The 26,445-nt window shown below is 40.8% G+C and overlaps 1 protein-coding gene and 1 long non-coding RNA gene across 3 annotated transcripts in view; both read left to right on the forward strand.

Annotated features, from left to right (window-relative positions):
* LOC131362398 (NLR family CARD domain-containing protein 3-like) overlaps positions 1-26,445 on the forward strand; it is a 156,422-nt gene that overhangs the window by 15,081 nt on the left and 114,896 nt on the right. The window lies entirely within an intron of this gene.
* Positions 116-2,380, forward strand: LOC131362414 (uncharacterized). Its single transcript, XR_009206175.1, has 3 exons — positions 116-481; positions 607-816; positions 1,277-2,380. It is a non-coding gene; the product is annotated as an uncharacterized LOC131362414 (long non-coding RNA).

Below are 26,445 nucleotides of genomic sequence, written 5' to 3' on the forward strand. Positions count from 1 at the left end.
AGGTACCCAAATCATAAAATGTATGGAGATGTTCTGGGGAGTTTGATCACCCGCTTTCCATTTTTGAAGGACGACAGCTCCTCTGGTTATGTATGTACATATTGCTGCTCTTTTAAAACTGTGAAAATATTGGGGTCATTGCTCATTAAAAAATCTCACACAGAAAAAAAAAATCTATTTTAAAAGAAAGTATAAATGTGTTTACAGGATACCTTGTTGGAATGCCTTTAAAAAAGAAAGGATTCCCTTGGTTAGCTCATCAGTCGTCCTGCAAATGAAAGAGAAGTATGGGATCAAAAGGAAGTGTGCTGGACAAACAGACTCAGTTTCAGTTTAAGTTCAGTTAAATAAATTTTATGTCGAGGCAGATTAAATTTGTCTTAACATGAAAAACATGTTGACTTTATTATTTCAGAGTGCAAAATGTAGAAGAGAACCACTGGATATAACGGCATATAATGATTCTGCTTGTTCACAGGAGGTATTTGGTTTAGTTTTCCTTAAGTGATACATCAGATTTTAAGATTGATGTTTCAATCTTAAATATTTTATTCTGTGACTTTGATTCATATTTACGTACTGCACAATACTGTCTTCCTACTTCAGATTGTGTTGGACCTAGAAGTAACGGGTTAGGATGAGAAAAGTTTCCGGGAACACATTAATGCCATCACCCTGGAGTTGCGTAAAAGCAACCCCAGTTAATCTGAGGTCAAGAGCCGGATGAAGCGCATTCTTTTCCAAAGAGTACAGATTATGGAGAGGCCTGCAGCTGAAGTAATGGAGCAGTTTCCTTTTCTTGGAGTGCCACAGCTTGTGAGTAAACACTGTTACATTTTAAGTATTTTAAGCCAAATACGAAGTATTTTATTTGATATAAAGTTTTTTTGTTTTATTCTTATTCTAATTTTATTATTTTAATTATATATATATATATATCTGTTAAAAATTGAGGTCACTCAGACATGTCAATGTTTTAATGAAATTTCATAACAAATGAATTGTAAATTGAATAGAAAATATGATCTAGATGTCTACACTGTATTTCTAATCAAGTTCATGTTATTTTAATCATATGGGCTTCAATGCCTGGAGTAATTTTTATTACTTTACCATGGCCACTCTTTTTCTTATTGAACGTTCTGTCTCGGAAATACATCACTATATGGTAGTCAGTTGCAACCTCCAGTTCATGCTGACTTTAAGGAACTTTTTTGGCTGAAAGTGTGTAATTTGGATATATGCATCTGAAGTAAACAAATGTTTTCTATTTAAGATGCTGCATGAAATGACGATTAGGTTTGGCACAGACTTGCCAAAGAACATGGAAACATCTCTAAATGAAATGGCCCCAAACATCATCAGGATTGCAAAAGAAGTATAAATTGTAGTGCTATTTAATAGATGTTTTAATTGTTCATGTATTGGTTTTGTTTTTCCTCATTTCAGAGATACATGTAAAAGTTAAGTACTGTATATGTACATACGGTACATAAACAAGCTTATGTATGTTTATTAAAAATTGAAAATGCTTAAGTAAAATAATTAAAACTAAATGATTGAACATAATTAAACATTTTAAATGTAAAATAATTTAAAGTTTTGCTGTCTAATATAGAGTATACAGAGGTGCAATTTTAAATATGACACTAATATTTTTGTATAATGAATTCAATAAATTTAAACTTTTTTAATTTTCTGGATTGGTTATATTTTCTTATTCAATAATAAATAACTCTTTCAATAATAAAGAATCCTTAAATGGTTCTAAAAAGAACCATCTCACTTGGATTCAAAGAACCATTTGGGGTTCTTTTTAATGAACCCATTAAAATGGTTCTATATAGAACCATTTGGGGGTTCCATATATGAAGCGAGTGATAGAACCATTTCTGGTTCTAAATAGAACCTTTTGTTTTAAGAGTGCGTAAAATGTTATTGTTTGTCCTGATCACTGAGTCTGAAGTTGTGAATGTTAAGAGGAGCTGTGATTGAGAATAGAGACTGTGTGTGTGTGTGTGCTTTTCTTAATGGTGTTTTCAGCTCATGTACACCCATAACCCACTCTGTTGCATAGACTGTGAGTACAGAGGTGTTCTGTAGGTGTGTGTGTGTGTGTGTGTGTGTTGTACCTGTGCTAGAGGTCAGTTCTTCTAGGCAGAACATGAGTTCATGGGTCTGATCCACTGAAAAGATCACCTACACACACACACACAGGCCAGATATTACTATAGTATTCCATCCAAACCTTACGTCAAAAATGTGTGTGTGTGTGTGTGCTGTATGTGCTTGTGCCATGTAACAGTATGTACAGTACGTGGTTTTAGTTTTGTGATCTGTCCAGCTGCATGCAGAAATAAAGTGTTTATTTCAAAGTGAAGTGAGTTCATTTCTTCAACAGTACTGCACCATGAAGTGTGTGTGTGTGTGTGTGTGTGTGCAGCATTCACTTCAATAAATGGACTGTGTTTAGAAGAAGAGACATTAGTATGTGTGTTGCTTTTCTTTCTTTCAGGTGTGTGTCATCATCACTTGTCTAAATTCTCCTGAATTTCTTTTTATTTAGAGAGTAAATAAAACACTATACTACACTTTTGGGGCATTACATCAGATACCCCTGTCACATACTCTACAGATAGATCACAGTTTATTAAAAGAACTAAATAATACCATATTAAATGTGAAGTCTTTTTCTCAGCTGCTTTCTTTTGTCTCCTTCACAAACAGCCACAATGAATTCATTCAGATTATTAAGATTGTGTGATTAATGTGAGATTAGTATTATTAATGACACTTTTATTTTATTTCTTGGTCATTGAAGTAGACTTGTGGTGTAACTTCAGAACAACAAAACGTCTACATGAGCGAGTAAAAAATAATTTAATCTTTTGCTTTTTCTTCATTTTTAATCAAAGAGCCGACTCAAAGAGTCGATTCGTTCCTTAGTGAATCGGTTCCCAAAAGTGAAAGTGTTTGTTCTCCAGCTCCGACTCCATTTTGTCTCATCGCAGCGACTGAAACGGAGAAACGGTGTTGTTAATGTCCAACAAGACGGACTGTTCAATACAAGAAGGTAAATTTTATTTTAAAAGAAATCACTTTATATCATGTATTTGATACAAAACTGGTGTTATTTTGTAATGACCTCGTGTAAAAAGAGCAGTAAGAAAACCGCTTCATTTCAGCTGATCTTCCTCTTCAGTGTGTTTCCCGGTGTGTGTAAGTGTTCGGTGTGTGTTAGTTATATATTCCAGTTTTTCTCCTCGAGTTTTCCTTCAATTTGTTTGGTTTGTGGTTATTTTTGCTTTAATAACGTGGAACAGACATAATGTGTTTTAAAATCTGACTTCCACGAAAGTGAAAACAACAAAACTAGCCAAGGAGCTGCTGAAGTTTATGTCACCATCACTGTGTGTTTATTGTGTAAGGACTACGTTACCCATCAGTCCCTCCACCTCAGGCCATTCTGGTAGACCATTCTTGTCTTGTGTTTGTTGAACATATGGGAAGTCTGTTAAAAGGAAACAGACATGGACATTATAATAAACTACAGTTATTATACAGCTATTATAAGGGTGTCTGCTAACTTCTGTAAGTCTAAATGTAATACAGCTGCCTCAGGCGTTATCTAATATATTTATTTAAGTACAATAATATAATTGTGTAAATAAATTTATACTGAAGCGGGGCCATATTGCTATGTGTGAAGCAAACGTCAAAGTGCAGATGATTTATTATATATACAAGCTCTCTGTAGTACTCCCCTATATCTGGCCCTGTTGCTTCCTGTTCATGAAGATTTTGATCAGCGTTTGTCTGCAAACCAGGCAGCATTTCTTAAACATAGTGCAATAACTATGGAAACATCCTGGGCCCTCAAACTGTCTGGTAGGGAAGGTAATCATCTCTTCATAATCACTGTACTGTCTGTGGAAAGGTCAACGAGTCACCTTCTAAAATAAAATCTACAATAAATCTGTGGCCAGCTGCAATGTCATGGCATCAGTGATCAGTGTTTTTCCATAAGGAATGTCTTTTTGTTGATAGCTGTTCAGCCGTATTTCTGCCTGTGGTGGTGTTCATGTGAGCTCCCTAATTAATCTGGGTTCACAATCAGCACACACTCTTTGGAGTGCTTTATTGATGTTTAAACAAATTTGTGTACCAATCTTGCCTTTGTATATATTTTTAAATAACTGTTGTTTGTGCTGTATCTGTTGTTTACTGCTCAAAAAACTTAACGGAACATTTTGAAAACACATCAGATCTCAATGGGGTAAAATATCATGCTGGATATCTACACTGATATGGACTGGGAAATGTGTTAGGAACGAAAGGATGCCACATGGTTTGATGGAAATGAAAATGATCAACCTACAGAGGGCTGAATTTAACAGTGTGATCTGTCAGTGTGTCTTATATGCTTCACAAACATTATTAAGAATCTGTTATTCTGTTATTTTTGTTATCTGTGTGTGCTCTTGCCACCTGATGTCATTGTTCCTGCCCTCTGCTCCCACATGACATGACACCACTGATTAATCCTTATGAACTACTGTAAATCTTCATGTGTAGTTCAGTACATGATTAAAGTAGAGGTAAATAAGGTCTAGAATCACATGTTTTTCCTGAGATCTTTTTCCTGATCAGTGATCCTGAGATGGGTTCCAGATTCCCCATGACTGAACAATTTGGTGTTAGAATGTTAGTGGTTAGAATATTAATGTTTTAATCTAGCCCCGAATGTTTTATTTCGAATTTTGCCACTGGAGTGTAGAGGAATTAAGTAAATGTTGTTCGGTTTAGATGAGCACTGTTGCCTTTTCCTGTACACAATTTGGCTGACATCTCTTTCCACACACGTGTGCGCCAAAATACTGCGAGAGTGTGCGCTCGAATATGCTCTAGAACAGCTCTCGCGATACTTTAATGTCCTGCACCTATCGGTCTGATATCCATCACCTAAAGTCGAACACACCTATACACACACACACCATGAGTAAAATACCTTACAGCCCTTGAGCGTGAGAGCAGTAAATAAAAACTTTCAGAAAACACAATCTTATTATTCAGATTAAAGTCTAACTTTTAATTTTTAATGTTAATGTGACAGAGTGGTGAAAATGAATACTACAAATCACTGTAAGAATCGACTATGCCACCCTGGAATGTATGACCAGGGAACACTACACACCCTTAACTATGTTTAAAAAAAAAAAAAAAAGAGGGCACAGGTTCAACTTTCTTACAAGGGATGGGCAAGAAATGTGGATACAAAAATATAAGCTTTATTATCACAAACAAATAACCTTTATAAAAATTGTCTCCCGCTTATCTGTAGCCGGGTTGCGGGGGCAGCAGTCTAAGCAGGGATGCCCAGACTTCCTTCTCCCTAGCCACTTACTCCAGCTCTTCCGGGGGAATTCCAAGGCGTTCCCAGGTCAGCCGAGAGACATAGTCCCTCCAGCGTGTCCTGGGTCTTCCCCGGGGTCTCTTCCCGGTTGGGCATGCCTGGAACACCTCCCCTGGGAGACGTCCAGGAGGCATCCGAAACAGATGCCCAAGCCACCTCAACTGGCCCCTTTCGATGTAGAGGAGCAGCGGCTCTACTCCAAGCTCCTCCCGGGTGACAGAGCTCCTTACCCTATCTCTAAGAGAACGCCCCGCCACCTTATGAAGAAAACTCATTTCGGCCGCCTGTATCCGGGATCTTGTCTTTTCAGTCATGACCCAGAGCTCATGACCATAAGTAAGAGTAGGAACGTAGATTGACTGGTAAATTGAGAGCTTCGCCTTTTAGCTCAGCTCCTTCTTCACCACAACAGACCAGTACATAGACCGCATTGCTGCTGCTGCTGCACCAATCCGTCTGTCAATCTCACGGTCCATCCTTCCCTCACTTGTAAACAAAACCCCGAGTTACTTAAACTCCTCCACTTGAGGAAGGAACACCCCTCCAACCTGGAGGGGACAAACCACCTTTTTCCGGTCGAGAACCATGGCCACGGATTTGGAGGTGCTGATCCTCATCCCAGCCGCTTCGCACTCGGCTGCGACCTGCCCCAGCGCATGCTGTAAGTCCTGGCTCGAAGGAGCCAACAGGACAACGTCATCTGCAAAAAGCAGAGACGAAATCCTATGATCCCCAAACCGGACTCCCTCCACCACCTGGCTGCGCCTAGAAATTCTGTCCATAAAAATAATGAACAGAACCGGTGACAAAGGACAACCCTGCCGGAGTCCAAGATGCACTGGGAACAGATGTGAATTACAGCCGGCAATGCGAACCAAGCTCCTGCTCCGGTCATACAGAGACCGAACAGCCCTTAACAGAGGGCCGCAGACCCCATACTCCCAGAGCACCTCCCACAGGATGCCACGAGGGACTCGGTCGAATGCCTTCTCCAAGTCCACAAAACACATGTGGACTGATTGGGCAAACTCCCATGAAACCTCAAGCACCCTGTGAAGGATATAGAGCTGGTCCAGTGTCCCACGACTAGGACGAAACCCACATTGTTCCTCCTGAATCCGTGGTTCGACTAAAGGATGGACTCTCCTCTCCAGTACCCTGGAATAAACTTTCCCTGGGAGGCTGAGGAGTGTGATCCCCCTATAATTGGAACACACCCTCCGATCCCCCTTCTTAAAAAGAGGGACCACCACCCCGGTCGCCCAGTCCAGAGGCTCTGTCCCTGACTGCCATGCTATGTTGCAGAGACGTGTCAGCCAAGACAGCCCCACAACATCCAGAGACTTAAGGTACTCAGGGCGAATCTCATCCACTCCCGGCGCCTTGCCACCAAGGAGCTGCTGGACTACCTCAGTGACTTCAGCTAGGGTAATGGATGAATCTACCTCTGAGTCCTCAGCCTCTGCTTCCTCTACGAAAGGTGTGTCAGTAGGATTGAGGAGATCCTCGAAGTATTCCTTCCACCTTCCAACAATATCCCCAGTCAAGGTCAGCAACTCTCCACCAGCACCATACACAGTGCTGGCAGAGAGCTGCTTACATCTTCTGAGGTGCCGGACAGTCTGCCAGAATTTCCCCGAGGCCGACCGATAGTCCTTCTCCATGGCCTCCCCGAACTCCTCCCAGACCCGAGTTTTTGCTTCCACAACCACCCAGGCTGCAGCTCGCTTGGCCTGCCGGTACTCATCAGCTGCGTCCGGAGTCCCACGAGCCAACCAGGCTCGATAGGACTCTTTCTTCAGCTTGACAGCATCCCTTACTTCCAGTGTCCACCACTGGGTTCGGGGATTGCCGCCACGACAGGCACCAGAGACCTTACGGCCATAGCTCCTGGTTGCTGCGTCAACAATGGAAGAGGAGAACATGGTCCACTCAGACTCAATGTCCCCAACCTCCCTCGGAATCTTGTCGAAACTCTCCCGGAGGTGGGAGTTGAAGACCTCCCTAACAAAGGGTTCAGCCAGACATTCCCAATAGACCCCCACAATACGTTTGGGTCTGCCAAGTCTGTCTGGCATCCTCCTCTGCAAGCGGATCCAACTCACCACCAGGTGGTGATCAGTTGACAGCTCGGCCCCTCTCTTCACCCTAGTGTCCAAGACATATGGCCGAAGTCTAGCCTAAGGTGTCCTGGTACCACGTGTACTGATGGGCACCCTTATGCTTGAACATGGTGTTCATTATGGACAGACTGTGACTAGCACAGAAGTCCAATAACAGAACACCACTTGAGTTCAGATCAGGGGGGCCGTTCCTCCCAATCACGCCCCTCCAGGTAACACTGTCCTTACTCACATGGGCGTTGAAGTCCCCCAGCATAACTATGGAGTCCCCAGTCGGGGCACTTTCCAGCGCCCCTCGTAGGGTCTCCAAGAAGGTTGGGTACTCCACACTGCTGTTCGGCCCGTAAGCCGAAACAACAGTGAGACCCCTATCCCCCACCTGAAGGCGCAGGGAAACCACCCTCTCATTTACTGGGGAAAACTCCAACACATAGCGGCTGAGCTCGGGGGCTATAAGCAAGCCCACCCCAGCCCACCGCCTCTCACCATGAGGTACTCCAGAGTAGTAGAGGGTCCAACCTCTCTCCAGGAGTTGGGTTCCAGAGCCCAGGCTGTGCGTGGAGGCGAGCCCGACTATCTCTAGCCGGTACCGCTCAGCCTCCCCCACCAGCTCAGGCTCCTTCCCCCCCAGTGAAGTGACATTCCATGTCCCAAGAGCCAGATTCTGTAACCAGGGTTTGGGTCGTCTAGGCCCCTGCCCATGACTGCTACCCAAAACACATTGCACCAGCCCCTTATGCTCCTTCCTGCGGGTGGTGGGCCCGCACCCGCACCCGTGGGGAAGACGGGCCTATATCGCTCTTTCGGGCTATGCCCGGCCGAGTCCCATAGGCAAAGACTCGGCCACCAGGTGCTCGCCTGCGTGCCCCAGCCCCAGGCCTGGCTCCAGGTTGGGGCCCCGGTAACGCCAATCCGGGCGACGTAACGGTCCTTGCTTTTGTTTTCTTCATAAGGGGGATTTGAACCTTTATAAATAAAAAAACAAAAAACAAACAAAGCAATATCTAGCTTAAAATGATCATGATTCCAATTGCTGCTGGCCTCCTTCAAAAGAAATAAACTAAGAACACACTCAAACTTACAGAACTGTGGCCAACTAATATCAGGTGGGCTAAAGCAGCATATGTTTTCCACAATCACACACTACCAATGCACACATTCAGACTCACTCGATACCCAGTGAGATTGTTATTAGTGATCAACATGGCACAACACAGCACACAGTGATGAGAAAACACTTCCACCGGAAAAGAGTGAGAAAGTCAGCCTCCCTGTGTTTTAGACCCACAGCCTCTGTAACAAAATAGAAACAAAATTAGACTAAATAACACTCACATAAAAAAAAAACACAACTTAAATCAATTTAATAGTAACACAAAATAAACTAAAGAAAATCAATAAATCCAAACCACACTTCTAAAATGGATAAAACCATGAAGGACCTCGGCATGTTCTATATAGGCCACTAAGGCCCAATAGAATCAGCAAAAGGGGCAATTACTTCAGATATCACAAAAGATTAAAATACAATCTTCAAAATTATGAAAACAAAACAATTGAAAATGGAGAACAAAATAAATGTAACACAAAAAAAAGAACCAGGAACAAAACAGCAACATTGCTCTGGATCCCGAAACTCGGTATCAACAAGCGCAGCAGGACAACTCCAGAACCTTATAAAAAAACAAAAACCATATCATTAAATAAACTTAATTTAAATATATGCAACCCAAAACCCTCAAACACGTCACAGTAATACATACCGGGCAACGCGGGCAAAAACTTAACGAAACCAGCATGGACGCCACACCGTATAGAAGCGCAGAGATGATACTAATAAGAACGTACTAGATAATACAGCTGTCCACCACACCAAAGCAGAGCCGGTAACCATACAAACAGTGTAAAACGCGATGATGATGCTGACAGTTTGGGAACAAGGGTTCAGTCAAATAGGCAGTCTAACAACACACAAGTTGTAAATTAGATTACTTCACATATGACTACGATTGATACATAGATGCTAACATTAACAAACATAGAAAAATACTAAACTATGCCGCTATAATGCTTACCTTACAGGTACATACAAAGAAATTGACCCATGATAAGGCAAACCATGACGTAACTAGCCAAACTGCTAAAAACCATACACAGGCAGGCACATGAGAACAACGCACACCTTACTGACGCAAACCAGCCCCTTATACACACCTGTGGCTGCTAATAGGCTACCAATACCGTGACATCACTACTGGGAGGGTCTAACTACCCTGCCACATTAACACAGTTGATAAAAGTCGGCTAACAAATGTATGTTGTGTTAAAAAGGAGGCCCACTGTCTCTGATTCTGAAAACCCCTGACATATAGGACCCTTTAGAATATTATTCCATACCCAAGACCTAAAAAAGCCTTAAATTCAATAATCCGAAAGATCGATCTAAATAAAATCTAAACTGTTAAAGCACTAAGACATTACAGTCTGAACATCATGACTTTCTATTATTCCACTAATGCAGTATTTAAGTTAAAATCCAGACATGACTTAGGAGAACATTGAACCAGAACAGACTCCATCATTCAGCTGTTCTGTCTATTGATAAAGGAATTCTCAGCACTAGAAATACTAGTATGATAACTGACCGTTTTTCTCATGAAGTAGACATGAAAGAGTTTTGCTTATGTCATGTGATCATGGTGGTCGGTCACAGGATTAGGTGGGAGTGGAAATATTAGTCACCTGTGCACTTAGTGAAAGTTGGAGAGGGGGTGAGCAGGGATGATGTGTTCTTTGTTGGCCACAAATATACAAAAACTTTATAACATCGGGAAATATCAGTCTGTGCAATAAAGAAGAAGAACTAAAATCAAGTTTTGCCTCACTGATATTTTATTGTTACGTCGCAAATGCATTGATTCCCTGTTTTAGCTTCTCGGCAGCTTTTGGTAACGATGTAGCAGCCGCTACAATTAAGTCAACAAAGAACACATCTTTCGGCGGACGCATCAAAAGGATTAAGTATATATCGCGTCATGGAGTACAGGATTCTGCTCAACTGGAAAAGAGAGAATGCTACAGCTGCAGAAGGAAACACCAGCGAAGTTTGATCGGCAAGGCTCGGAAGAGAAGCAAACAATCACCGCATGGGTAAGCCTGCTGGGCTTCTTGTAAATCAGCTGTGCTGTTTGGGAATGCATGCTGTTTGAATTGGCTACGCTGTTTATTCATTGGGGATAATCGTGCGATTGTGCTATTGTTTGCCTTCAGTTTGTTGGTCCAGAGCTCTGGTGTACAAAGTTTGTTGTTTGGCGATCTGTTTGTGTTTATGTAATTGACGGTGTTGTTTTATTTGTCGCTGTGTTGCTGTAATGAGCGATTATTATTGACTTGTTGGTGAGCGCACAAACATGAGTGAATTAAGTGCTGGTGACGTCACTGTCCTTGAAATGGAGTGTGGAAAAAGAGAGATTAAGCTCAATGCAAAGGCCTTGGCGAACCAAATAGAAAGTTTGCAAAAGGAACGAAAAAACAAATGTGAATACAATCAAAGGACTGATTCCAGAGATGAAAAGCCTGATGAGAAGAAAAGAAAATGCCTCTCAGGTGCAAATGCTATTTCAAACTCTTGTTCAGCTTTGTGAAAATGCCAGCAAGTTGCATGATATGGTGATTCACTTACTTCCTGAGGATGAGCAGGAAAAACAAAATGAATGGTGTTTGAGTATCATGAAATACAGCAGTACATTTAAAGACACAGTTCAACATTGGTTGAATGGACTAGAAGGAGCTTTGAAGAATGTTATTCCTGTTCAGTCTGATGCTGGTCCAACACAGGAAGTGTCTACTATTCCTCAAGCGACAGTCCAAGCTTCATCCATTGTTATGTCCGATAATTTACAGGATGACATTAAACCTAACGACAATGTGTCAAATGTGGGGAGCAGATCATCCAAAAATGAAATTGTTGAAAGAAGATCTGGGGTGTCTTCTGCTTCTTCTGTACGTCTCAAAGCAGAGGCCGAGTTGGCTGCATTAAAAGCACGACAAAAGGTGTTGAAGGATAAACATGATTTGGAGTGTCAAGAGGAACAGTTACGAAAAAGAAAACAGCAACTTAATCTGCAGGGAGAAATTGAAGTTCAAATAGCCAAATTGAGTATATCAAGCAGTAAATCTGGCCATTCAGGAGGGAAGTATTCCAATTTAGCGGCAGATTACAGGAAAACACAAAGTCTGAATATTAATGCCAAATCATTTGTTCCTCAAATGTCTGCAAAAGAGAAAGGATTAATGTATAACTCTATGGAATTAGGAGCAAGGCCTAGAGAGAGAGTCGTACAACAGAGGGTACCCTCACAACCTCATGTAATGGAGCAGCATCCATCTGGGCAGCAAGCAATGGAGCAGAATACACAAGGAAATGTATTGGGTCCACATGTTGAATCCAGCATTGAAGCACAGGGCAACATTTTGGGTATAATGAGAAAACAAAATGAAATTACAACACTTTTGTTAAAACAGCAATGTTTGTCATCCTTGCCCAAAAGAGATTTGAAAGTGTTTGATGGTGACCCATTACAGTATCATGTATTCATGAGTGTAACATTGCAGGTGCCTGCTTAGGCAAATCCGTGGTTACTGGCGTGCTTCTTTATAGTGCTCAGCCCAGCACAGGCAATTAGGGCTGATGTACGGCACCTGTGCACGCTGTTATAGAAGCCTCAGGTTTTCATTCACTCCGCATGCGGATATAGAATCTGTGCCAGGTATCGGAGGCAATAGGCGCCAAGAGGTAATTTGATAGAGTTACACTCCTCAAAACCCATTGCTAGCGATATTTAATAATCTAGAGAATATATACAAAGTTATTTGCTGGTGTTGCAGGCTGAGAATCAGCCCACTGCCTCTTCCTATTTATTAAGCCAGACCCCGACTCGGTGAGGGAACTGCTTAAACGGCCAAAGCTCGCCAGTCCAGTGTGGCGTTTGTCGGAACCCGGAGCCTCCCTCCAGGTGGACACCACAGGGTGGTCCTAGAGCCTTCTCCAGTTACCAATATAATCCAATAGTTGTGTAGTTCCAATTAGAAATTTGCAGAAAAACAAAGAAATAAAGTACTCCTCCAGGCTTGGATGAGAAAAAGCAACCGGTTTTATTTAGAAAAAATATCACCGAAACTGGCACTCAAATACACGGATTCATGAATCGATGCAGTCAAGCACACCCCCCTTCACAAATCCCCCAGTATATATACCCTTTAGCCCAGCTGCCTAACCTTGCTGGATTCTATGTTTCTATGGATTGTTTTGACGTTCACCCATTATTCCCCCTGAAAAATAGCCCCACCTTTCTGTGGCCTTCATACATTCTATGGGTCACAAGTTTTAATATTGACACATATTATTGTTCTATCTAACTTCTATTAAACCTTATTTAGCCCAAAAAAACACATTTATGTCATTATACCCCTTACACCTTTAATTCAACATTCACCCACATGTTCCATGTATTCGTTGTGGTTGTTCTTGTGTAGTTGAAGGTAACTGGCTGACATTTATTAGAAATCTAAGGACCTTACCACAATTTTTATTATCATATTTACATTTACCCCATTCTATTTATTCCCACTATTTAGGCCACGAGCATTATCTTTAATCTACATCAGGTTACCCAAGTAATACTGCTAATAAAGTAAAAATGAAAGGGCAAAATAGCTCTGCGTGCAGTTTAGGTTGGTTTACGTTGAATTTGTTTATTATTGATTTATTTAGGCTAGGAGTAGTCAGTTTACTTTAATTTAATTTACTTTAATTTACTTTACTTTACTTTACTTTAATTTACTTTAATTTACTTTAATTTAATTTAATTTAATTTAATTTAATTTAATTTAATTTAATTTAATTTAATAAATCCTCTCTACTAAAGTCTGTGCTTTTCCATTACACTTATTCGGTGTGTTGTGTCCCTATGTTTACATTAACATCTGCCACTGCAATAATATTTTGCTGGCGCTTTCAATAACATCTTTTCCAAACCCCCTCCCGTCTCGGTGCCTATTGTTTAGTTCTTACTTATGCCAAATGGAGTTTTACCAACTTTCCACTTGCTAAGGTAAGCTGCTTTTTTTTTTTCATAAGATAATAAGACATGATATAACACCTGTACATTATATACGGATAGTTGTAACTTTAATTTTCCTAAAATAAACACTCTAGTCAGAATTGGGTCAAATAAGACTGTTATGGTGTTGTAACGACTCGTCAGGCGTTGTAGTGTTAGAATCCATATGCAGATTTATTCGAGGACGGCGGGCAAAAATCGTAGTCAAGGTAACGTAGGCAGAGAGTCAAAAACCAGAAAAACAAACACTAAGAATCAAAGCCAAAGATACCAAATCCGAAACTCGTAGTCAAAAAGGGTAAATGGGCAAGGTCATACACGAGGCAACTAGAACTGACTGAAATAAAGGCTTGGCAAGAACCGCAATGGGAAACAAATGCTTCGCAACAAGGCAGAGATGGCGCGCTGCTTAAATACGCCTCTGTACCGGAAGTGGGCAGAGATGGTTAATATTCGGGCGATGGCTCCCTCTGGTGTTCAGGCCCAGACTGCCTTGTGACAGGTGTTCTCGCCCTTAAGCCCAAGGATTCTGAACTTCGTCAACATGTTTTTTTGGTCTCAGTGGAGCCAACACCGTGATATGGTACGATGTGCTAGCCTATGTCCTTGTGATGTTTACGCCAAAGCCAGAAAGTTCGAGAATAATAACCCACTAACGATGATTCAGCCAGTTTTGCTCATCTCTATTTTTATGATTTTATATATTTTTTTTGTCCTATAACTTCTACAGTAGGTTTATGCTAATTTTATCTATTTATCCTAAGCTTACCCGCTGACTAATGATTATGGCAGGTGCTTAACAGTGAAAGAATTATTAGATAACCAAATAATCAAATAACTATGATTGTTATCAAATAATCAATAAATTAGAGACGCTAATTAGATAGGCAACATATCAGTGATTAACAATGAAAGTAAGTACTGATTACCAGAATCATCATATATTTAAACATAACTGAATGAATCTAATGATTAACCAATTTATCCTTAATCATTATCTATGATTAAACAATTTATCTAATCTCTTTGTTCATGTCTTAATGATTAAACCTGTCTCGGATCTATCTTAAGGATTAAAAGAAAGTATCCAAAATTATTAAAATTAGAATTAAAATTAGCATTAACCGTCCCTTACTGATTAAAATCAAACATACTTAATGATTAGGTATAAGACAAGGATAAGTTTCAGAAATTTCCCACATTATACCCCCCTGTGAGACTTGCAAAGTCTCATACCTCTCTCCTTATCCTGCACACTGCTTCTAGAATATGCATCCCGTTAATGGTGATGCCATTCTATTCAATCATTTAACTCGTTCATGATTAATGATATTAATAATATTTGTAATAATAATGCACAAATAATAGCTATACTGGGCTAAAATTTCACCCATAATAACCTGAAATTTCACCCATTATAATAACAATATCAATAATAGAATAATTATTATTATACTTAAGACATCATACCACCATTCCCATTATACACATTATACCCCACCTGAAACACACAAATTTGAACCCACACCCCAGTTATCTATTATACGTTAAGGGTAGCTTTATCTCAAAACAATGGTGAATCCGGAGTGGGCGAAAAACCCTCAAATGCCTATTGTGAGGGAAAATTCCCACTCTGCCCGCTCTATAGGCGCAACAGTGTGTTCATATCACCAGGTTCACCTAATCAATCATGCATAAATATAATACAGATGTACATGCAACATATAACATAGACAAATAGTATAGTGTGATAGTGTGTGTATGTTAGTTCACTCCCATCACCAATGGTGTTGTGGGTATAGATCTGAAATCCACCTGGGCAATGGTAAGTTCAGTCGTTTTGACGCATGGAAAGATTTCCATATATGTTTGCCAATTTCTGTGCTTGCACTGTGTGTGTCATACACATCCGAATCACGGTCTTTCCATACATCAAAGTGTGGAGGCGGCCTAGGAAGTGCCTCCAACCGTCGACATCGCTCAGGAGTAAATGAGGTCCAGACAGGATACCTGTGAAGATAGACTGTGACATATTCTAAAACCGTTTGCTGTTTAATGTGGCGTGAAATCAGATAAGCGTGACGTCCTTTATGACCGTAAGCTTGTGCTACCGAAATTGCGTGGTGTATTCGGTATGAATATACTCGACATGTGATTTGCTCAGTGAGGTTATACTCCGTTTCCCATTTGTGGTCAACCCATGTGCCGTTGACATACATCATATTGGCGTGGGACGGAAGTTGTGGCACTGGACGTCTACTCTCAGGCAATGTAGTCCAGGAGTATGTTTCTGGATGTGGATACAGCTCCCAACATATCGGTGTGTGTGGCCGGTTTCCATCTCTCCACAGTCGGTCCTCTGCATTCTCCCGACTTTCTGTACTCGCTAACAACAGGAGGCAGGCCGTACAACGGTGATATGGACGGAACTCGTAGGCCAACCAGTTGTTATATGGCTTCAGCACAGCACACGTAGGGATGTGACGTCGTTGCCCTTGCTGCCGCGAGTCAGCTCGATCATCATTCGCCATAGCTCTGCACACAACACTTAAGATAGAGACAACATAGACAAACAAGGACATGGAAAACAAGAAGTAACACATTGTAGAGAAACAGACATAAACAGTAATGGTGGATACGTATACTTAATTTCCACCCCCATCTCCACTCTCACTTATCACCATGAGATTTGAGCTTGGTCCCACAACTGACATATGCATTTGCATTAACAAATATTGTCCGAACATGGCATGCACAGTTTTACTTATGAGAGCTCGTAGCAGAGGGACAGCACAACAAATTAATGTAGTGGTCCATGGGTTTGTGCCGCTGATCCTAGAAGACACAGGGCTGGGCAAAGGTATGAGCTATTATACGGTGCATATCTGCATTCACGTACCCCCCTAGTAGGCATTACTTGTCTGGGTTGACGTGAACGATTATGACATATGACGCATGTGCTATTAGTGACGACCTGGCATGCTGAATCATGAAGCCATTGATGATATAAATTAGGTATAACCCCATCAGGGTTAACAGCAACATAACTTTTTGCGTAAGTAAGAATAGTTAACCCTCTAATACGATCATGGCGTTCAGTAACTGCTCTTACTCCTAAAACCGAACACTTGTAACGGTCACATGTAACACAAAACTCCATTTCTGCTTGATTGACGCCTATGTCAGCCTTCCAAATAGGTGCATATATTTTAGCTTTACAGTCACTAGCATAGTTTTCTGGTGTTAGTATTTGTGGACCGTTTATGCTAAAATACATCAAAGGTTGCATTTCAGCACAGTGTGCACTAATGGGATAACCTTTAACATCTACACTTCCGCCACTAGTTAGGGTTAGATTTCGTACTTTAGGTACCTTAGTTTGTACTTCCATAGATAAATAATATTGTGTGCTTATGTTATCTCTTAGGCCAGGTGTGTTAACTCTCGATGCACCTATGTACGTAATTGTGTAGACCACAAAATAATAACGATTATAGCGCAGGTCTGTAGAATTAAGCTTAATTCCATGCAGCAGTAGGTCAAGTGCACATCTCATATGATTATGCACTACCGCTGGATTAGGATTTTCTGATATGCAAATGCAGCTGTTGCTATCGCACGATAACAAGGAGGCATACCCTTCTCTACGTTATCTAATGCTGTGCTGAAATATGCTATTGGCTGTTTTCCCGCTCCATGCTGTTGCTGCATGAGAACAGCAGATACAAATCCCTGTCTTTCAGATACGTATAACTGAAATGGTTTACTGTAATTCGGACTAGCTAGCGCCAGTGCAGATGCCATTGTGTTTTTTAGCCATTCAAATTTTTTAGCCATCTGTCCCTCAGCTGTCCAGGTCAACAGTGCAGAAGGTTTTGTTTGGTTTGCATTTTTTATCATATCACGGAGAGGTTGTACTCTCATTGCAAAATCACATATCCACGGACGACTAAATCCTGCCATGCCCAGGAATGACAACAGCTGTCGCACAGTCCGTGGTTGTGGTGTATTCAAAATAGTTTGCACATGAGTGGGAGAAATTTTTCGTGTAGTTCCTTCCAGAACTCGTCCCAAATACTCTACCTTTTCCTGGCAGAATTGCAGTTTTTCTTTACTCACTTTGTGTCCATTACGTGCAAGTGTTTGTAGTACAGTTATTGAATCCTCCACGCACTGCGCTTTTGTTGGACTGCAAATTAAAATGTCATCCACAAACATCAGGACTTTGCTTACAAGTTGCAGTTGAGCTAAATCTTGTGTCAACACTCGATTAAACACTGAAGGACTTTCACAATATCCCTGTGGTAATCTTGTATATGTGTATTGTTGGTTTTCATAAGTGAATGCGAATAATGGCTGAGACTCAGGATGCACTGGAACACTGAAAAATGCAGAACATAAATCAATTACTGTGTACCATTTTGTATCTTCTGGAAAGTTGGAAAGTAGTGTGTGTGGATCCGGAACCGCGGGAGTTTCCGCCATCACCACTTGATTTATTGCCCGCAAATCATGAACTAATCACCATTTATCTGAGTTGGGCTTCCTGATCGGAAAAATGGGGGTATTACACTGGCTCTGAGTTGGAATTAATACCCCTGCTTCCACTAATCCTGCTATCGTGGGTTTTATGCCTTCAATACCCTGCTGTGATAATGGATACTGTTTTTGATATGGCAAATGAATGTTGGGCTTCACCTGAACTTTAACTAAACCTGAAGATTTTACGAATCCTACATCAATGGAATGTTTTGTCCATAACTGCTCTGGGACTCTCGCTAAAGCTTGCTCTTTTTCCTGGGGAGTAAGTCCTAGCTCTTTTGCTATCTGCAACATCTGCATCCCTATTTCTACCTCTATCTCTATCTCTGTCCCTGGTCTAAACTGTGCTTTTATTTGTTGACTCACTAACACGTGTTGCAATTACTTGTTCTTCAGTGATCACTTTTATCTTTAAATAGGTTTTATCTGCAGATATTTCTACGTTTGGGTTTTGTGTCTGTAGCCAGTTTTTCTGCTGATCTACTTCTCTAACCATTGGCCCTATATCTTTTGATTCAAAATTCTGTCCAATCATGAGGGTAATGTGAGGAGCTGCTTCAGATATTTGATACCAGTTTTCCACGTTGTCTGGTAATCTCACTCTAGCTGCAATTCCTTGCTGGCCCATTACAATGTCAGTTACATTTAAATTGTAACTTCGTCCTTCTTGCTGTTCTTCCCAGAGATACTCATATTCTTCTTCAAGTCCATTTATATCATATTTAATAGTACAGTGCCACGGGTCTCTGGCCTCTCTGCAATCTGACCGCATATACATCATCCATGGTTTCCATTTTTCGTATTCTTTCCAGAGATTTGATGTGTCTTTGTCTTTTATTTCCAACCAGTATACTTTGTCTAGGGCATATTGTTCATCATTGTGCTCTATTGCCACACATTGATGAGCTATTATTTCTGGTAATGTAACCCATACTCCTGTAGGACCACAATGTATTTTTGCTCCTAGTTTACACAATACATTTCTTCCCAGGAGATTAACAGGTGTGTCTGGTGAATAGGGTAGAGGGGCTTGCACTGTAATTCCTTCTATAGTTATCCATTGTGGCTCTGTAAATCGCAAGGTTTGTATTTTTCCCGAGAAAAATATCGGCTCTTATCTGAGGCTGGGGTCCTCTTGGTCCCCCCATAGGGGTTCCTAGCATGCTATATTGTACATAGGGGCATTCTCATCTTATATGTCCTGGAGTATTACAGTTCCAGCATCCCCCTCCACGTCCTCCTGCTGTCCACACATTCCATTGCACTGGTTGTGTAAATCTGTACATTGGTTGTGTGAATCTGCCTCTAATCTGACCTCGTCCAGGTCTCCATCCTGATTGTTGTCGGGGATATTGGGGCCCAGCAGGATATTCCATATGTTAGGAGGATTTTGATATATAACTGGACTTTGAGGCTGCGTTGCTATTACAGGTTGAGGATTAGCTGCTGGAACTGGAGCTGGATTATTCAGTACTGTTGGGGTAGCTATTGGGGTTACTATCACTGCAGCTTGCTTAGCAAGATCATCTTCTTTCTTGTCTTTCTTTTTCCCTTGGCTGTCTTGCTTATTCCGTGTAAGTTCTCCCAACTGTGCTTTGTGCAGCTGTATTAGTAGATTGTCTGCTGCTTTCTTGGCTTCCTTCTCCCTTTTCCGATGCAGCTCAACATAGTGTATGATATTTGCTTCAAAGGTAGGCCATGCCATAGTATTTAGACCCACCACAGTTTCCAGTTGTTCTTGGACTTCACTTGGGAGTGCACGTTTCAGCATCACTTTAAATAGGGCTTGGCTAGCTGCTGTCTCGTCCCACGGAGCACCCATCTCTTCTCTCCAAATAGTTTGTAACTTCAATATGAACTGAGCTACACCTTCATCATTTTCCATCTTAATTTTTTCTACTCGTCCCGGATCTGCTTTTGTTGGATAAAAATCTCTCAATGCATCCCAGGTTTTATTCCTCCAAGGTCCCAGGGGGTGATGATCGTGTTGAGGGTCATCGGCTGTTAATCTAAGACCAGCCTGATCAAATGTTTCTGACATCTTGGCCTTTCCCAACGTTTGACACAATGCAGCTTTTATATCTCCCAGGGCCAGCTGCTGACCTGTTGTTTGCTCTTCAAACTTTGTAATCCATTTCTGTGCTCCATCACATATACTGGGCAGTCGGCCTATCAGGCCTGTTATGTCCATAAATGTCCAAGGAATATAACTCACATGTCCTCCTTTAACTAATATGGGGCATTGTTTTGATAAAGATTCACCTTGCCCCTCCCGCTGCTCTTCAAAGTCATAACCCACAGCCCCTCCTTCTAATTCATCATTACTCTCCTCTTCTCCTTCTTCCGTTTCAGGCCTTAAAGTCGGTGGAATTTGGGACTTTGAGCGTGTAGTTACCCCGTTAGCTTTGTCTTCTTGCCTTAATTTTCTGGCTCTGCTGAATGCAGGAGATCTTGCTTCTAACTTTTTCCCAACTCGTTTTGCTCTTTGTGACATCTTGGCTTGCTCATTTTTTAGTTGTAATACACTCAGAGCAGCTGTACTCTGGGCTTCTTTTACTTTCTTTAACTCTCTTAGCCCATTTACATTATTTAGTTCTATAGTTTTTATTTTCTCTTCTAGATGGTCAGTGTGTAGCCGTAACTCATTCACCCTGTCCAGTGCAGATGTTGTCATAACCATCAAATCTTCCTGCTGTTTGTCTTTTTCTCTTTGACGTTGGTCGTCCATGGTTTCCTCCTCATAAAGTAGTGTCATTTGTACATCTCCTTCTACATGCATCCATTTTGTGTTCCCCTCTTTACTGGGGTTCCATTCTCTTTTTTTCTCAAATCTCTGAGTTCTCTGGATATGTAGTTGCTGCTGCTGCTGCTGCTCCTTCGTCAGCATTTGGCCTCAACCTTTTTTTGACTTGTTCAGGTTGCGGGCTGTACGCGCTGGCACCCTTGGACTCCGTAGCTGCTCTCAAATGACTGGGTTCACTTTCCCCCTCTGTTGATCTCATTATTCCACTTATTTGTCCCGTTAGTATATCAAACTCCACTTCTTTAGGGCATGGTAACACAGGATAAATTCCCATTACGCCAGCAGGAACAGAAGCATAACTCACATTATATGGTGGTGGCCACCTATACTCCCCCCATGATGGGGCTTTTCCTTCTTCATGTTGTCCAAGATCCAGTAATTCACCTGTTACGCACTCTTTGCTCACAGATGCCTCTAGTTCTCTTTTCTTCTGCTCTCTCATTCGTACCTCTTCTTCAAACCATTGGATAATTTCCAGTTTCCTTTGTGTTTTCTCACTAACTTTTCTCTTCATTTCTCCCCAGCATTCTATCCTAGCTTTCAACTTCCTGCATTGCGTCACATCAAATGTTCCTTCTACAGGCCACTGCATTCCCCACTTTGTCCGATCATGCCATTTCCTCATATATTTCCTAATGTCTTTACTTGCATCCATGTGTCTCGCCATTATAATTCCAGCAGGTGTAAGAAAACTTGTGTCCATTGTGTAGCGTAGTGGGGTTAACTCCTAAGATTAGAATATATGGAGATGCTAATTAACCAAGTATATAATGCCTATTTGTAAAATAGAATAAAACAAAATAGACAAACAAGTATTACCTCCATTACTACTGCACTGCCCTAATTACTTATCCTCACTAATCAAATGACCTAAGCATCTTTAGCATTAGCATGACATAAGCTCTAGCATTAGCATTAACAATTGCTAGCCTTAGCACTAGCCAGTACCTAACATTAACACTTAGCATTAGCATTAGCCAAAAGCTAAAGAGCTAAATACCATACCATTTAGCCTTTTAGCATCAAAGTCATAGGTTAATCCAGGAAACAATCTACAGTGCGTGGGAAAATTCAATAAATCAATTAATTAATATAACGATATCATATAATATAAAACGAGGAGTATAATTAACCAATCAATCAATCGATCAATCAATAAATTAATCAACCAATCAATCCACTGATCGATCAATCACCTGGTCGGTCAATCACCATCGATTGATGATAAGCAATCAATTAAGTCAATTAAGATTAATTAGGAAACCAATTACCTGTTAATACACAACATACTATACAATAGGAATTAGCACTTAGCTACAATAATCAATCAGCAATTAACAGATTTTAAACACAAGAACCACCAACAATCCAACAACTACTGCCACTCTTCCTTCTGGGCACCACAGCTATGTTCAATCACGCCAATAATCCAAATACACGCAAGGACAGCCCCTACTCCTCAGCCTGCCCAGCAACAAGTGACAGAAACACTCAGGCCTACCCTACTCTATGCCACTCCCCCTGAAGAGTATTTACTATCTACGGATTGGACATAAAGTAGGAAACACCTACAGGCCAAAAGCAAAAAGCAAAGCAAGGAGTAACACCATCCACCAATCCCTATCCAAGCTGATCTATAGAGCTCTTAAATCACCCTATCTGGCACTTGTACCCTATATCTCATTCACCCATTGTCTCCAAATGCAAGGAGCTCCTCAATCACTCACTCCGGTCAGCGTGATCCCGACCTGCCCGCCCCCCTGCACCACTTAACAAACAGCCAGGGGCGGTATAGTCAGGATCCAGTCAACTCAGAGTTTAATTATGCATTCACACATGTGCAGTCCAGAAAATGGAATTTTAGTAATACTCAAAATGTACAATTATTACAACAATTAATATCTGCTAGTATTGGCTTAGACCTATTCCACGCAACAAAAACCGAATACTGTGTGTTTCTTAATATCTCTAGCTTATGACCCTGAATATTCACACACTTACACACACACCAGACTCTCAGATAACATACAATAAGAAACCACACTCACACACTCTAACTCATCTCACTTAGTCTTTACACACCCAACCTGGGATCAGCATTTAGGTTATACAATATACATATAGGGTGGGATGAAAATCAAATTACTTTGCAGTTAGCAGTTATTACATTATTACAAGACAGTAATGCATCAATCACAACAACTGCAGCACAAATAACAGAACAGCTTTTAATGGAAGGTAATCCAATCCCTCCACTTTAACTTTGAGCTCCTCAGACCTGAGCTTACAGTTTAGGTTTCTCCCACATATTAGGAGAAACCAGTAAGATTACAAATTATAGTTGTTATTACTTATAACAACCCAGTAGTATTTCTGAACATATAGTTTTCATCTACATCCACTTAATTTTGTGTATCATTTACAATGAATTGAATATTATGACATCCACACCTACAAATGGGATGCCTCGTCTGAGGATGCCAGGTCTTAGGAGGTCAAAATCATTACGTATTGACCCCACATTTAACTCAATAACAACCGTGTCAAATTTACTTTTGACCACCAGTTGCCAATACTATTTCCTTCCCCTCACGGAAGGATATACTTACCACCACTTTACACTTTACACACACCCCCACACCTTCTCACAGAGGGATATCCTATCGTACACTCAGTACACACTCCACAAGACTCACAAAATTATAAGAATTATAAAGTCTGCACCATGCCACAATGTACGACAGGCTCCCCCAGGTGTCCACAATACCCCTCAACTTCTATAATAACCCCTATAAACAACAATAACAACATCAAAAGGTTCCCTACCCAAGGAGAGGAGTTCCTACCCCTTAGGGCCCGAGCCCGAAGCCCTACCAAGCAGACCTGTTTCTAACAAACAGCGGTATCTAGGGCCTCCGTGCACTCTTTCCACCTGCCCGTGCAGCCCTAGCATGCGGGGTTCCCCGCCCGCACACTAGCGGTATCCGCAGGAATTTTTCCAGGATCCTAGCTCCACTCGCCCGTTCAGACCTATTTGTAACCTATCTCGTCGCCTCGGGTCAAGCTCTTTAGGTCACAAATAGCGGTAGCCGCAAGAATTCCTTTCACACACACATTCACACAAACTCCCCTTAAAAATTAAAATTGGGAGTAAAAAAATTTTTTTGCTTGTTCTCATCCACTCCCTTCTGCCACCCGTTTTTTTTTCCTCACCTCGAAGCCAGCCACTCAAGCCGTCCCCGGGGCCACACTCAACCTCAGGGCCACAGACACTAAAACAGACTTTGATAAAACAGGTGTCTGCTTACCTTATCCTTAGTTGTAACCGATTTCCGCAGCCCAGTTGGTGAGCGGTCCCAGTTCAGGTGGTTGAGCCTCTGCCAGCTTGCCGGGGTGGACTTGCTTGGATCACGTCAGGGTCACCATTAAATGTCGGAACCCGGAGCCTCCCTCCAGGTGGACACCACAGGGTGGTCCTAGAGCCTTCTCCAATTACCAATATAATCCAATAGTTGTGTAGTTCCAATTAGAAATTTGCAGAAAAACAAAGAAATAAAGTACTCCTCCAGGCTTGGATGAGAAAAAGCAACCGGTTTTATTTAGAAAAAATATCACCGAAACTGGCACTCAAATACACGGATTCATGAATCGATGCAGTCAAGCACACCCCCCTTCACAAATCCCCCAGTATATATACCCTTTAGCCCAGCTGCCTAACCTTGCTGGATTCTATGTTTCTATGGATTGTTTTGACGTTCACCCATTATTCCCCCTGAAAAATAGCCCCACCTTTCTGTGGCCTTCATACATTCTATGGGTCACAAGTTTTAATATTGACACATATTATTGATCTATCTATCTTCTATTAAACCTTATTTAGCCCAAAAAAACACATTTATGTCATTATACCCCTTACACCTTTAATTCAACATTCACCCACATGTTCCATGTATTCGTTGTGGTTGTTCTTGTGTAGCTGAAGGTAACTGGCTGATATTTATTAGAAATCTAAGGACCTTACCACTATTTTTATTATCACATTTACATTTACCCCATTCTATGTATTCCCACTATTTAGGCTGCAAGCACTATCTTTAATCTACATCAGGTTACCCAAGTAATACTGCTAATAAAGTAAAAATGAAAGGGCAAAATAGCTCTGCGTGCAGTTTAGGTTGGTTTACGTTGAGTTTGTTTATTATTGATTTATTTAGGCTAGGAGTAGTCAGTTTACTTTAATTTAATTTAATTTAATTTAAATTCCTTAATCCTCTCTACTAAAGTCTGTGCTTTTCCATTACACTTATTCGGTGTGTTGTGTCCCTATGTTTACATTAACATCTGCCACTGCAATAATATTTTGCTGGCGCTTTCAATAACATCTTTTCCAAACCCCCTCCCGTCTCGGTGCCTATTGTTTAGTTCTTTCTTATGCCAAATGGAGTTTTACCAACTTTCCACTTGCTAAGGTAAGCTGCTTTTTTTTTTTTCATAAGATAATAGGACGTGATATAACACCTGTACATTATATACGGGTAGTTTTAACTTTAATTTTCCTAAAATAAACACTCTAGTCAGAATTGGGTCAAATAAGACTGTTATGGTGTTCTCGCCTTTAAGCCCAAGGATTCTGAACTTCGTCAACATGTTTTTTTGGTCTCAGTGGAGCCAACACCGTGATATGGTACGATGTGCTAGCCTATGTCCTTGTGATGTTTACGCCAAAGCCAGAAAGTTCGAGAATAATAACCCACTAAAGATGATTCAGCCAGTTTTGCTCATCTCTATTTTTATTATTTTATATATTTTTTTTGTCCTATAACTTCTACAGTAGGTTTATGCTAATTTTATCTATGTATCCTAAGCTTACCCGCTGACTAATGATTATGGCAGGTGCTTAATAGTGAAAGAATTATTAGATAACCAAATAATCAAATAACTATGATTGTTATCAAATAATCTATAAATTAGAGACGCTAATTAGATAGGCAACATATCAGTGATTAACAATGAAAGTAAGTACTGATTACCAGAATCATCATATATTTAAACATAACTGAATGAATCTAATGATTAACCAATTTATCCTTAATCATTATCTATGATTAAACAATTTATCTAATCTCTTTGTTCATGTCTTAATGATTAAACCTGACTCGGATCTATCTTAAGGATTAAAAAGAAAGTATCCAAAATTATTAAAATTAGAATTAAAATTAGCATTAACCGTCCCTTACTGATTAAAATCAAATGTACTTAATGATTAGGTATAAGACAAGGATAAGTTTCAGAAATTTCCCACACGTTGAACCTCCCTGGTTCACGCCCCACCTCAGACAGTTTCTTAGGTTTGTATTTTTGTTTGCCTATTTCTGCTCATTATTCTGCCCGGCTCCCTGATTGAATTTTCCACCTGCTTTCTTCCATTTGGGTAACGGGTCA

Source organism: Hemibagrus wyckioides, linkage group LG12 (assembly GCF_019097595.1).
Source record: "Hemibagrus wyckioides isolate EC202008001 linkage group LG12, SWU_Hwy_1.0, whole genome shotgun sequence".
Classification (NCBI taxonomy): Eukaryota; Metazoa; Chordata; class Actinopteri; order Siluriformes; family Bagridae; genus Hemibagrus; species Hemibagrus wyckioides.